This window comes from Malus sylvestris, chromosome 15 (assembly GCF_916048215.2).
Source record: "Malus sylvestris chromosome 15, drMalSylv7.2, whole genome shotgun sequence".
Taxonomy (NCBI): Eukaryota; Viridiplantae; Streptophyta; class Magnoliopsida; order Rosales; family Rosaceae; genus Malus; species Malus sylvestris.
Window position 1 is genome coordinate 33,541,396 of NC_062274.1, and position 11,863 is coordinate 33,553,258.

The window sequence follows — 11,863 nt, forward strand, 5'->3', positions numbered from 1 at the left end:
ACGGTCGGAGGGGCCAGACATTTTCAAAGGTGTTAAAGAGAGAAGGTCGGACAAATCAAGATCTTAGAAGTGCAAGAATAGAGCTTCTACTGGTGGAGATTCAAGTGTGCTCTGGAACTTAATGCCAGCCCCTATAAAAAGCTGCACTCGACGGAGCTTCAGACATCGAAGAGGCGCCTGCTCAGAAATTGAAGAGGCGTTTGCTTTCTCAAAAGCTGGGCTGCTTAGAGACCACGAGGGTTGATCTCATAAATCGAAGAGGTGTTTGCTTTCTCAAAAGTTGGGCTGCTCAAAGACCACGAAAGCCGATCTCAGAAATTGAAGAAGCGCTCGCTGTCTCAAAAGCTGGGCTCCTCAGAGACCACGAGGGCCGATCTCAGAAATCGAAGAGGCACCTACTTTTCCAGCCTTGTCAGCATCTGTCACACTCATACTCAGCTTTGCGGAAATTATGGGTATTCTGTCGAAGACTTCTGGGGAAGTAGAAAACACATGAATCTTACTGTCCAATCACCCACTTCCCACACGCAACAATAGCTCATGGGTACCACAGATAACTTTGCCAAAGTTCTCTGCCAAAGTTGAGCACGTGAAGCTTGCAGCTCCCACTACATCGCTCTGACCAAGAAGGGTAAAATAATAGCAAAGAAACAGCACTAACAAAGTTTAGACCCATAAATTTTCAAGGTCTAGCTACCATATTATTACCCACAAGGGTAAAGGAACAGTACCACTGTTGGATAATTGGAAAGTCCCTGTGTGTCAACCTCTGTGCCTCGTGGCAAGGTAGACTAGCAAACATGCCTAACCTTTACTCACATTCGAGAAAACACTCCCAATAAGATTGCTTGCTCCAAAATCGAAGAGGCACCGTCCTCCGAATCTCGAGAGCAAGACTCCCAACATGACTACTTTCTCAAAAATCGAAGAGAGGGTAAAGGAACAGTACCATTGCTGGATAATTGGAAAGTCCCTGTGTGTCAACCTCTGTGCTTCGTGGCAAGGTAGACTAGCAAACATGCCCAACCTTTACTCACATTCGAGAAAACACTCCCAACAAGATTGCTTGCTCCAAAATCGAAGAGGCACCGCCCTCCGAATCTCGAGAGCCAGACTCCCAACATGATTACTTTCTCAAAAATCGAAGAGACACTGCTCCCGAATCTCGAGAGCCAGACCCCCAGCATGATTGCTTTCTCAAAAATCGAAGAGGCATCGTTCTCCGAATCAATCGAAGAGGCGCTCGCTTTCTCAAAAGCTGGGCTGCTCAGAGACCACGAGGGCCGATCTCAGAAATCGAAGAGGCACCTACTTTTCTAGCCTTGTCAGCACCTGTCACACGCACACTCAGCTTTGTGGAAATTATGGGCATTCTGTCGAAGACTTTTGGTGAAGTAGAAAGCACATGAATCTTACTGTTCAATCACCCACTTCCCACACGCAACAATAGCTCATGGGTACCACAGATAACTTTGCCAAAGTCTCTGCCAAAGTTGAGCACGTGAAGCTTGCAGCTCCCACTACATCGCTCTGACCAAGAACGGTAAAAGAATAACAAAGAAACAGCACTAACAAAGTTTAGACACATAAATTTTGAAGGTCTAGCTACCATATTATTACCCACAAGGGTAAAGGAACAGTACCACTGCTGGATAATTGGAAAGTCCCTGTGTGTCAACCTCCGTGCTTCGTGGCAAGGTAGACTAGCAAACATGCCCAACCTTTACTCACATCCGAGAAAACACTCCCAACAAGATTGCTTACTCCAAAATCGAAGAGGCACCGCCCTTCGAATCTCGAGAGCCAGACTCCCAACATGATTACTTTCTCAAAAATCGAAGAGACACTGCTCCCCGAATCTCGAGAGCCAGACCCCTAGCATGATTGCTTTCTCAAAAATCGAAGAAGCATCGTTCTCCGAATCTCGAGAGCCAGATACCACATACCACTTTTTCAAAGTGCTCTGACCGAGTTAAAACATGTGAAGCTGGCAGCTCCCACTACCGTGCTATGACCAAGCAGGGTAAAGGAATAGCATTACTACTTGTTGTTAGGGAGACTCCTATATATGTCGACCTCCATCCCCAACGGACAGGCAGACCTGCAAAAATGCTCAACCCTTCCTCATATCTGAGAGGGCACTCCCAACGAAGCCTTTCGAAATATTCAGCTTTCTTTCCCCCCGATAATATCTCTGCAAACAAGCTATACTAGAGCAAGAATATCTCATATCATCAGGGTTAAAAGCAAGAGTATCCCATATCATGCTTTTTCCCTGTCTTTTCCTTTGGCCTTGTTTTTACCTGCAAGACAAGGAGCAAGAGAGCAATCAGTCAGCACTTGAAATCAAGCTCCCAGCCAGGAACTGACTGCCTGGAACCCCTTACCTGATTACTTACCTGGCATTGCTCTCGAGTACTCATCTTCAACATCTTATGTTTCTAGGGAAGATACCGCATCTGCTTGAGGAACAGATAGGGCAAGTGCGAAGGATACAAGGAAGCATGTGGAGACAAGCGTAACAGCACACGTGCCGATACATCCATTACTCTGTCAAAAGCAAAAGTATCCCATATCAGCAAGGTCGAACGTACTCTAGATTTGATGGACTTGTTTTGACCCTCAAATTCTTCAGTCGGCCTTATACTCTGGAGGAAACCAGAAAACCCTCCAGCTCAGTTCAAGAATAAGCCTGTGGAAAGTTACTTCTTCAAAAGCAAAAGTATCCTATATCATCTCTTCTCATTTTTCTTCTCTTTATCCTTCATGCTGCTGCAAGATGGGGAGAAGGTGAACAATCAGCCGGAGCTCTGATTACTTACCTTGTCTGTCACCTCTTTCAGCAGATCCCCTAGCTCGGCGACTTGGGGGACTCCTACTACATGGTTTGTATCGCGCTTGACCAAGCCTGAAACTACAAGTAAGCTTCAAGTGAAATTGATACATTACCTTGTGCATCTCCACCAGTTAAAGATACCACCCCTGGATGGAGGAAGAGTACTTCCAGAGAAGCTGCCACATCTACCTATGAGACAGATAAGGCAAGTCAAGATGATACCACACTCCGATACTTAGAAGTTTTGTGATTACGAGATCGTTCTCCCACAATATTTCCTAATGTCACTTGTACTCTAATGTCATTTGTACTCTAATGTCATTTGTACTAAATCATTCACTTGTACTTACTAAAGGAGAGCTTGAACCTATGTACTTGTGTAAACCCTTCACAATTAATGAGAACTCTTCTATTCCGTGGACGTAGCCAATCTGGGTGAACCACGTACATCTTGTGTTTGCTTTCCTATCTCTATCCATTTATATACTTATCCATACTAATGACCGGAGCAATCTAGCGAAGATCACAAAAAGTGACCGTTTTCGCTACCTAGGATCTATCTTGCAAGAGAACGGAGAATTAGATGGAGATCTCAACCATAGAATACGAGCTGGATGGATGAAGTGTAAGAGTGCATCCGGCGTGTTGTGTGACCGTCGTAGGCCACTGAAGCTCAAGGGAAAATTTTATAGGACTGCAATAAGGCCAGCGATGTTGTATGGCACAGAATGTTGGGCGGTGAAACATCAACACGTACACAAAATGGGTGTAGCGGAGATGAGGATGCTTCGTGGGATGTGTGGGCACACGAGAAAGGATAAGATTGAGAATGAGGATATCCGAGGTAAAGTAGGAGTAGCCGAAATTGAAGGAAAGATGAGAGAAAATCGGTTCCGGTGATTTGGACATGTGCAAAGAAGGCCGACTGACGCTCCGGTTCGAAGATGTGACTACGGGACAGAGGTTCAGGGCCGAAGGGGTAGAGGAAGACCTAGGAAAACTTTGGAAGAGACTCTAAGAAAAGGCTTAGAGTACTTGGATCTAACGGAGGACATGACACAAAACCGAGCGCAATGGCGTTCTAGGATTCATATAGCCGACCCCACTTAGTGGGAAAAGGCTTTGTTGTTGTTGTTGTTGTATCTAAAGTGCCCCTTGGCTTTTCTCTTCTTTGTCCGTTGCCTTTAGCCAAAGGGCAATGACAATTCAAAGCACCAAGCCCATCATTCCTTTTGTTTCTGTTGGTCTCTCCTTCTCTGCGCCCTCTGCGCACTCCTTATTCCCCCTATTTTATTTCTTTTTTTCTGTTGTACCTACCGCACTTGTCTCTCCACTCCTTCTTATTCTTCTTTTCTTCATTTTGCTTGAAATTGATCCTAAAACAAAATTAACTGCACATTAACACAAGGTAAGGTAAAATGCCACAATTTTAACACAAAAACATCACAAAGACTTTAGAAATGGATGGTATAAATGCATGAAATATATGAGTGATCAAATACCCCCAAACTTACATTTTTGCTAGTCCTCTAGCAAAACAAAACACAAAACAACACCACTCAACTAAGACTAGATTCAACAACTTAGTAGACAACTTCTCAATTTCGATTTCAGAGATAAGTGCTAATCATGAAACAAACAACCAAGAAGTAAGTAACAAGAGCTCAAAACATCATCCAATAGTTAACCAAATTTCCTTCAAACAAAACGTTGAAAAGCCATGTGTGAGCTAGCCATGTCAATGCAATTCCAAGCTCCTTTAAATCATCATATGCAAACATGTGAGTTTCTCACACGACATACGCTCATTCACTCATAAGTTTTGGTTAATGTGTTTCACTCAAGTGATCTCATTGTACATGCCGCCATATGCTTGCTTGTCCACCTAACTCGCTTATCAATTTTTAAGTAATACCTTGGATCAATAGGACTTTATTACGGCTGTAATGGGGCTAAAGGTGATAGGCTAATGAAAGAAATGATATGGAAATCAAAAATTTTGAGAAAGTACACTTTGGTAATTTTCCAACACCTCAATATCACACCACCTCAAATTGAAAGCAAAATACTAAAACCTCGAGCACCTATTACTCCCCAAATTTAACTTCAAAAGGAAATTTATACTCTACCGACACATTTTCAACAAATCAACACTCTCCAATTTTCATATATTTCGTTTTTTTTTTTTTTTTTTTTTTTTTTGACATAAAAGAAACAAATCTGCAAAAGCTACATCACCCATCAAATTCACATTTCATTGTAATACACATGCTCCATCCATCTTTCTACACAAATGAAACCCCCAAAAGCACAACCCATGTAATACTTTCTCAAAACAATAAGGAATCGATTTTTGTGTATGGGCTCAACTCCAATATTGGAGCAAGGTAAAGAGATGTGGCTAACAAAGAAATGGCTTAGTTAAAGGCTCAATGGGCTACTACGGATAAACATAGCATATAAGGTAGGCATGAAAGGCTCAAACGGTCCAAAGATGGCCTATGTCACTTCCAAGTTATCACATGAATTGATTAATGAATCGAGTAGTATAAAGCAAGTTCTAGAGATACATGTACAGTGAGATCATACGCACAAGAAGGAATGAGATTGATGCATAATGGTTCAATCATGTATAGGCTCAAAAACTCACAAGGTTTACATAATCTCACATGATTCACATATGAAACGCTAAATCATGCTCAAGTTTCACATTGACAAGACTAGGCACATTTATTTTTCAAGTTGATTTATGGAAATCACAGTTAACACAAAGACAACGAAAAGAACTTAGACTTTCTTGAAAGTAAGAAGGAAATTAAGATCAAATCTCATCATTGAATTGAGAAGTAGCTACAAACAACAATAAAAATGCAAAAACTTTTTTTTTTTTTTTTTTTTTTAAAGTAGTGAAATAAACTAACGAAATATATTTCCACCCCCAAACTTAATTATAGCATTGTCCCCAATGATAATGAAAGGAATTTTTGAACAATAAGACATAAAAATGGAAGGAAAGAAATATAAAATGAAATAAAGACACATAAAGAAAAGGAAAGAACACACCAATTTGTGTAGGCGAATCTCGAACTGGTTTGGAATCCGGAGCGAGGAATATCAGAGTTCCTTGGTTTCAAATCAGACTCCTTCTGCTAGGTTGATTTGATTGTGCAGTTTGCATTCTTCTCTGCTTGTTTCTTCTGCACCGCGGGCAGGCACAAGGTAGCTGTGTTGGTCTGTTTCTTTCTTCAATCTTTCCAAGTGCCCACCTCTTGCTTTCTTTCTCCTTGTCCCTAGCTGAGGATGAATTGGCAAATTGTCTCCACATGCTTCGAGGTATCATTTTCACTTCCCTTATCTGTTCCCCAGGCAGATGTGGTAAACGAAGAGGAAGCATAAAATGATGAAGATGAGTACTCGAGAGCAAGGCTAGGTAAGCAATCAGGAAGGGGTTCCAAGCAGTTGGCTCCAGATCGGAAGATTAATACCAAGTGCTGGCTGGTTGCTCTTTTTCTCCTAATTGTAAAACAAAGACAAGGAGAAGGACAGGGAGAAAGCATGATATGAGATACTTTTGCTTTCAACCTTCATGATATGAAATACTTTTGCTTTGGATGGGTTGTTTGCAGAGGTACCTTAAGGAATAAGGAACACGGAGTGACTCGAGAGGGTTTGTTGGAAAGGCATTCTCGGAGATGATGGAAGGTTATGTATGTCTTCCTTGCCATGGAGGGTGAAGGTCGACATTTATAGGAAATAATAACCGGTACTGTTCTTTTACTCTTGTCGGCAAGCATTAGATGATGGAACAGTAAACTTCACGTGTTTTCTACTTTACCAGAGATCTTCGACAGATTGCCCGTAATTTTCGCAAAGCAGACTCTGCATGTGACAGATGTTGACACGTCTGGAAAAAAAGATGGCCCTCTCCGAAATCTGGAATTGCCTCTTCAAAATCTGAGCTCCGTCGAGTGCAGAGGTTGCATGTGACGAGTGCGGACAAATCTGGAACAAAGGATGGCCAGTGGTTTCTGAGCAAGCTCAGCTTTTGAGAAAGCTAGTGCCTCTTTGATTTTTGTAGTTGGCTTCTTCGATTTCTGAGCTCGCCTCTTCGATCTCTGAAATCCCATCGCGTGCTGCTTTTTATAGAGGTATGCAGGACGTTCAAAGCACACTTGAATTTCTGCCTGTAAAAACTCCCTCTTTGCATTTCTACGATCTTGACTTGTCCGATCTCTTCTTTCTTTACCACCTCTGAAAAATGTATGGCCCTTCCGATCGTCGTTTTGACTTGAACCTTGGTGAAGAGGCAGCTCCGCCTTCTCCAGACAACATATGGCGCCCATCCTTCATATCCCCTACTGGTCCCCTTACCGTTAGGGATTCGGTGATGAAGAATGATATGACAGCTGCGGTGGTGGCCAGGAACCTTGTCACTCCCAAAGATAACCGACTACTCGCCAAACGGTCTGATGAGTTGGCTGTTAAGGAATCTTTGGCTCTCAGTGTGCAGTGTGCAGGTTCCGTGTCCAATATGGCCCAACACCTATTTGCCCGAACCCGTCAAGTTGAATCATTGGCGGCTGAAGTGATGAGTCTCAAGCAGGAGATTAGAGGGCTTAAGCATGAAAATAAACAATTGCACAAGCTCGCACATAATTATGCTACAAACATGAAGAGGAAGATTGACCAGATGCAGGAATCTGATGGTCAGACTTTACTTGATCATCAACGGTTTATGGGTTTGTTCCAACAGCATTTGCCTTCGTCTTCTGGGGCTGTACCGCGTAGTGAAGCTCCAAATGATCAACCTCTGATGCCTCCTCCTTCTGGGGCTCCGCCAACTGCTGAAGCTCCGCCGACTACTGAGACTTCTCCTAAGCAGCCTTTGTGAAGGCTCCCCCTTGTATTTATCTGCTTAATGTTCCCTTCGTTTTTATGAATGCAAAAATACCTTGCAAGAAGTTGTGGTAGAGATTGCAAAATCATTACCTGCATAAAGGAACAAAAGTAGGACTTAAACACACAAACCAGAAAACAAGAGAAAAACAGAACAAGAACATTTAAAATTATTCAAAATAAAGATGAAAGATAGAAAGCTTGGGTTGCCTCCCAAGAAGCGCTTTCTTTAACGTCTTGCAGCCGGACGATGCCAAGAGTAATCATCCAAAGGGAACTGGTTCTTGGAGAGGTACAACCTCCACATCATGCTCTGCAAAAGACTCGTAATATGGCTTGAGTCTATGCCCATTCACTTTGAACACGTATCCGGTCTTTGCACTTTGGATTTCCACTGCACCATGAGGAAAAATATTTGTTATAACAAATGGACCAACCCATCTAGAACGAAGCTTACCTGGAAATAACCGAAGGTGAGAATTAAATAGAAGAACTTTCTGTCCAATGACAAAGCTCTTCCTTAAGATCATCTTGTCATGAAATGCTATTGATTTCTCCTTGTATATTCGACTAGACTCGTATGCATCATTCCGGATTTCGTCTAACTCATTTAATTGAAGCTTCCTTTGCTTTCCGGCAACACTCATGTCCATGTTGTAGGCTTTGATCGCCCAATAAGCTTTGTGTTCTAACTCTACTGGAAGACGGCATGGTTTCCCATAAATTAACCGAAATGGGGACATTCCAATAGGAGTCTTATAAGCAGTCCTATAAGCCCACAATGCATCGTTCAAGCGCATGCTCCAATCCTTCCTACTAGGACTCACAGTTTTCTCCAAAATTTGCTTCACCTCACGATTTGATACTTCTGCTTGACCACTAGTTTGCGGATGATAAGGTGTAGACACCTTATGTGTGACATTGTACTTCCTAAGCAACGCTTCAAATGTTCGATTGCAAAAATGACTCCCTCCATCGCTAATGATTGCTCTAGGTATTCCAAATCTTGCAAAGATGTTACTCTTAATAAAATCTGAAACAACTTTTGAATCATTAGTTTTGGTGGCTTTTGCTTCCACCCATTTAGAAACATAATCCACAGCCAATAAAATGTAAAGAAAACCATTTGAAGATGGAAAAGGTCCCATGAAATCAATGCCCCACACATCAAAGATCTCAACAACCAAAATATGGGTTTGTGGCATTTGATTTCTTGGGCCCAAGTTACCTGTTCGTTGACAACGATCACATGTTGCACAAAACTCATACGCATCCTTAAACAAACTAGGCCAATAAAAACCACTCTCTAACACCTTCAGGGCTGTCCTCTTTGCTCCAAAATGGCCACCACATGCATAAGAATGACAAAAAGTTAGAATAGATTTAAACTCAGATTCAGGGACACACTTTCTAATCAATTGATCAGTGCAATATTTCCACAAATAAGTATCATCCCACTTGTAGTATTTGGCGGTTTTGACAAGCTTATCTTGTTTAGCACGTGTAAAATCATCCGGAATCTTTTTGATGACCTTATAATTGATAATATCTGCATACCAAGGGTCAGTAATCTTTAATGAAAACAATTGCTCATCTGGAAAACTTTCACGTAAAGGGATGAGATCTTCCTCTGTGTTTGAATGCACAAGTTGGCTAAGATGATCTGCTACAACATTCTCACTCCCTTTCTTATCCTTGATCTCCAAGTCAAACTCTTGAAGCAGAAGTATCAATCGAATGAGTCGTGGTTTTGCATCTTTTTTTGTGAGTAGATACTTCAAAGCTGCATGGTCAGAAAACACAATAACTTTAGTCCCAATCAGATAAGATCTAAATTTTTCTAAAGCAAACACAACAGCTAGAAGCTCCTTCTCTGTTGTTGAATAATTCAACTGTGCATCATTAAGTGTTCGAGATGCATAATAGATGACATGTGGCACTTTGTTGACACGCTACCCTAAAACTGCACCAACAACATAGTCTGAAGCATCGCACATTAACTCAAAAGGTAAACTCCAATCTGGTGGCATGATTACAGGAGCCGTGGATAACAACTCCTTAAGCTTATTGAATGCTACCACACACTCTTCATTCATATCAAATGTTACATCCTTTTGAAGTAAACGACACAAGGGTCTAGAAATCATTGAGAAGTCCTTCATAAACCTACGGTAGAAACCTGCATGTCCAAGAAAAGAACGAATCTCCCTGACAGTAGTAGGGATGGGTAAAGAACTAACAAGTTCTACTTTAGATTTATCAACTTCAATTCCCTTTTCAGATATGATATGCCCTAGAACTAATCCATGCGAAACCATGAAATGGCATTTTTCCCAATTTAACACTAGATTAGTTTCTTGACAACGTTTTAAAACTAGGGACAGATTATGTAGACATGTATCAAAAGAATCACCATAAACTGAAAAATCATCCATGAACACTTCAATTATATTCTCAATCATATCAGAAAAGATACTTCCCATACACCTCTGAAATGTGGCAGGGGCGTTGCACAGTCCAAACGGCATCCTCCGGTATGCAAATGTGCCAAATGGACATGTGAAAGTCGTCTTTTCTTGATCCTCCAGAACAACTGCAATTTGATTATACCTAGAATAGCCATCAAGAAAACAATAATGAGAATGACCAGTTAGCCTTTCTAACATTTGATCAATGAATGGGAGTGGAAAGTGATCCTTGCGTGTGGTGCTATTTATCTTTCGATAGTCTGTACAGACTCTCCAACTATTTTGCACACGTGTAGGCATTAGCTCATTAGCTTCATTCTTAACAACTGTGACTCCAGATCGTTTAGGGACTACTTGAATAGGGCTTACCCACTTGCTATCCGAAATAGGATATATGATGCCAACATCAAGAAGTTTGATAACCTCTTTTTTTACGACTTCCATCATGAGTGGGTTTAAACGGCGTTGAGCTTCCCTTGTTGGTTTTGCACCTTCCTCCAACAGAATCCTATGCATACATGTAGCTGGATTTATACCTTTGATATCTGCAATGCTCCAAGCTATGGCAGTTTTGTGATCCTTCAGTACCCAGATCAGTTTCTCCCCCTCTTCTGCTGTGAGTTGTGACGATATGATGACTGGTAATGTTTCATCCTCTCCCAAAAATACATACTTCAAATGTTTAGGGATCGGTTTAAGCTCCAATTTAGGTGCCTGAATCACAGAAGGAAGAATTTTTTCGTTAGAAGTAGGAAGAGAAATAAAATAGGAAGAACACTTACCACGAATTGGTGAAAGAGACTCAAGAGAGGCCACTGTTTGGATTAATTCTTCTTCAATGTGCTCTGAATAATTAAAATTTCCATGTGTAATGCTATGCACTAATGCCTTCTCTAAATTATCTTGTCTCACACCTTCATTAAAACAATCCTGCACAAAATAGTCAAACACATCAATAGACAAACAAGATTCTAATTCACTAGGATACCTCATAGCATTGAAGATTCTGAACTTAACGCTTTCCCCATCAATTTCCATGGTTAAGGTACCATCGTAGACATCAATCTTCGTCCGTGCTGTTCTAAGGAATGGTCTTCCCAATATAAGAGGAAGTGCAGTAGGCATAGGATCATGTTCCATCTCAAGAACAAAAAAGTCAGCGGGAAAAATGAGCTTATTCACTTGCACAAGTACATCCTCCAATAGGCCTTTGGGATATCTATTTGAACGATCTGTCAACTGGATTACTACCTTTGTTTCCTTCAAGTCCCCAAGGTTCAATGACTCATACACTGAATATGGCATCAGATTGATGGATGCCCCAAAATCACACAATGCTCTCCCAAACTCTTTGCCTCCAATTACACATGGAATGGTAAAGCTACCGGCATCTTTCAACTTCGGTGGCAGCTTTCTCTGCAAAACAGCTGATACTTCCTCGCTTAATGCCACAGTTTCTTGATCATTGAATCTCCTTTTGTTCGTACAAAGCTCTTTAAGGAACTTTGCATACTTGGGCACTTGTTTTATGGCATCTAAAAGAGGTAAGTTCACTTGGACTTTCCGGAAAGTATCCAAGATTTCCTTATCAGTTTGCTCTTTCTTAGACTTCATAAACCTACGAGGAAAAGGAATAGGGACACATGAGTTAAATGAATTTTGA

The 11,863-nt window shown here is 41.4% G+C and overlaps 1 long non-coding RNA gene across 1 annotated transcript; it reads left to right on the plus strand.

Moving 5' to 3' along the window:
• Window positions 1-327: 327 nt before the first annotated feature.
• LOC126602516 (uncharacterized) lies at window positions 328-3,520 on the plus strand. The gene is made up of 2 exons (XR_007616135.1): window positions 328-786; window positions 1,005-3,520. It is a non-coding gene; the product is annotated as an uncharacterized LOC126602516 (long non-coding RNA).
• The last annotated feature ends 8,343 nt before the right edge of the window (window positions 3,521-11,863 follow it).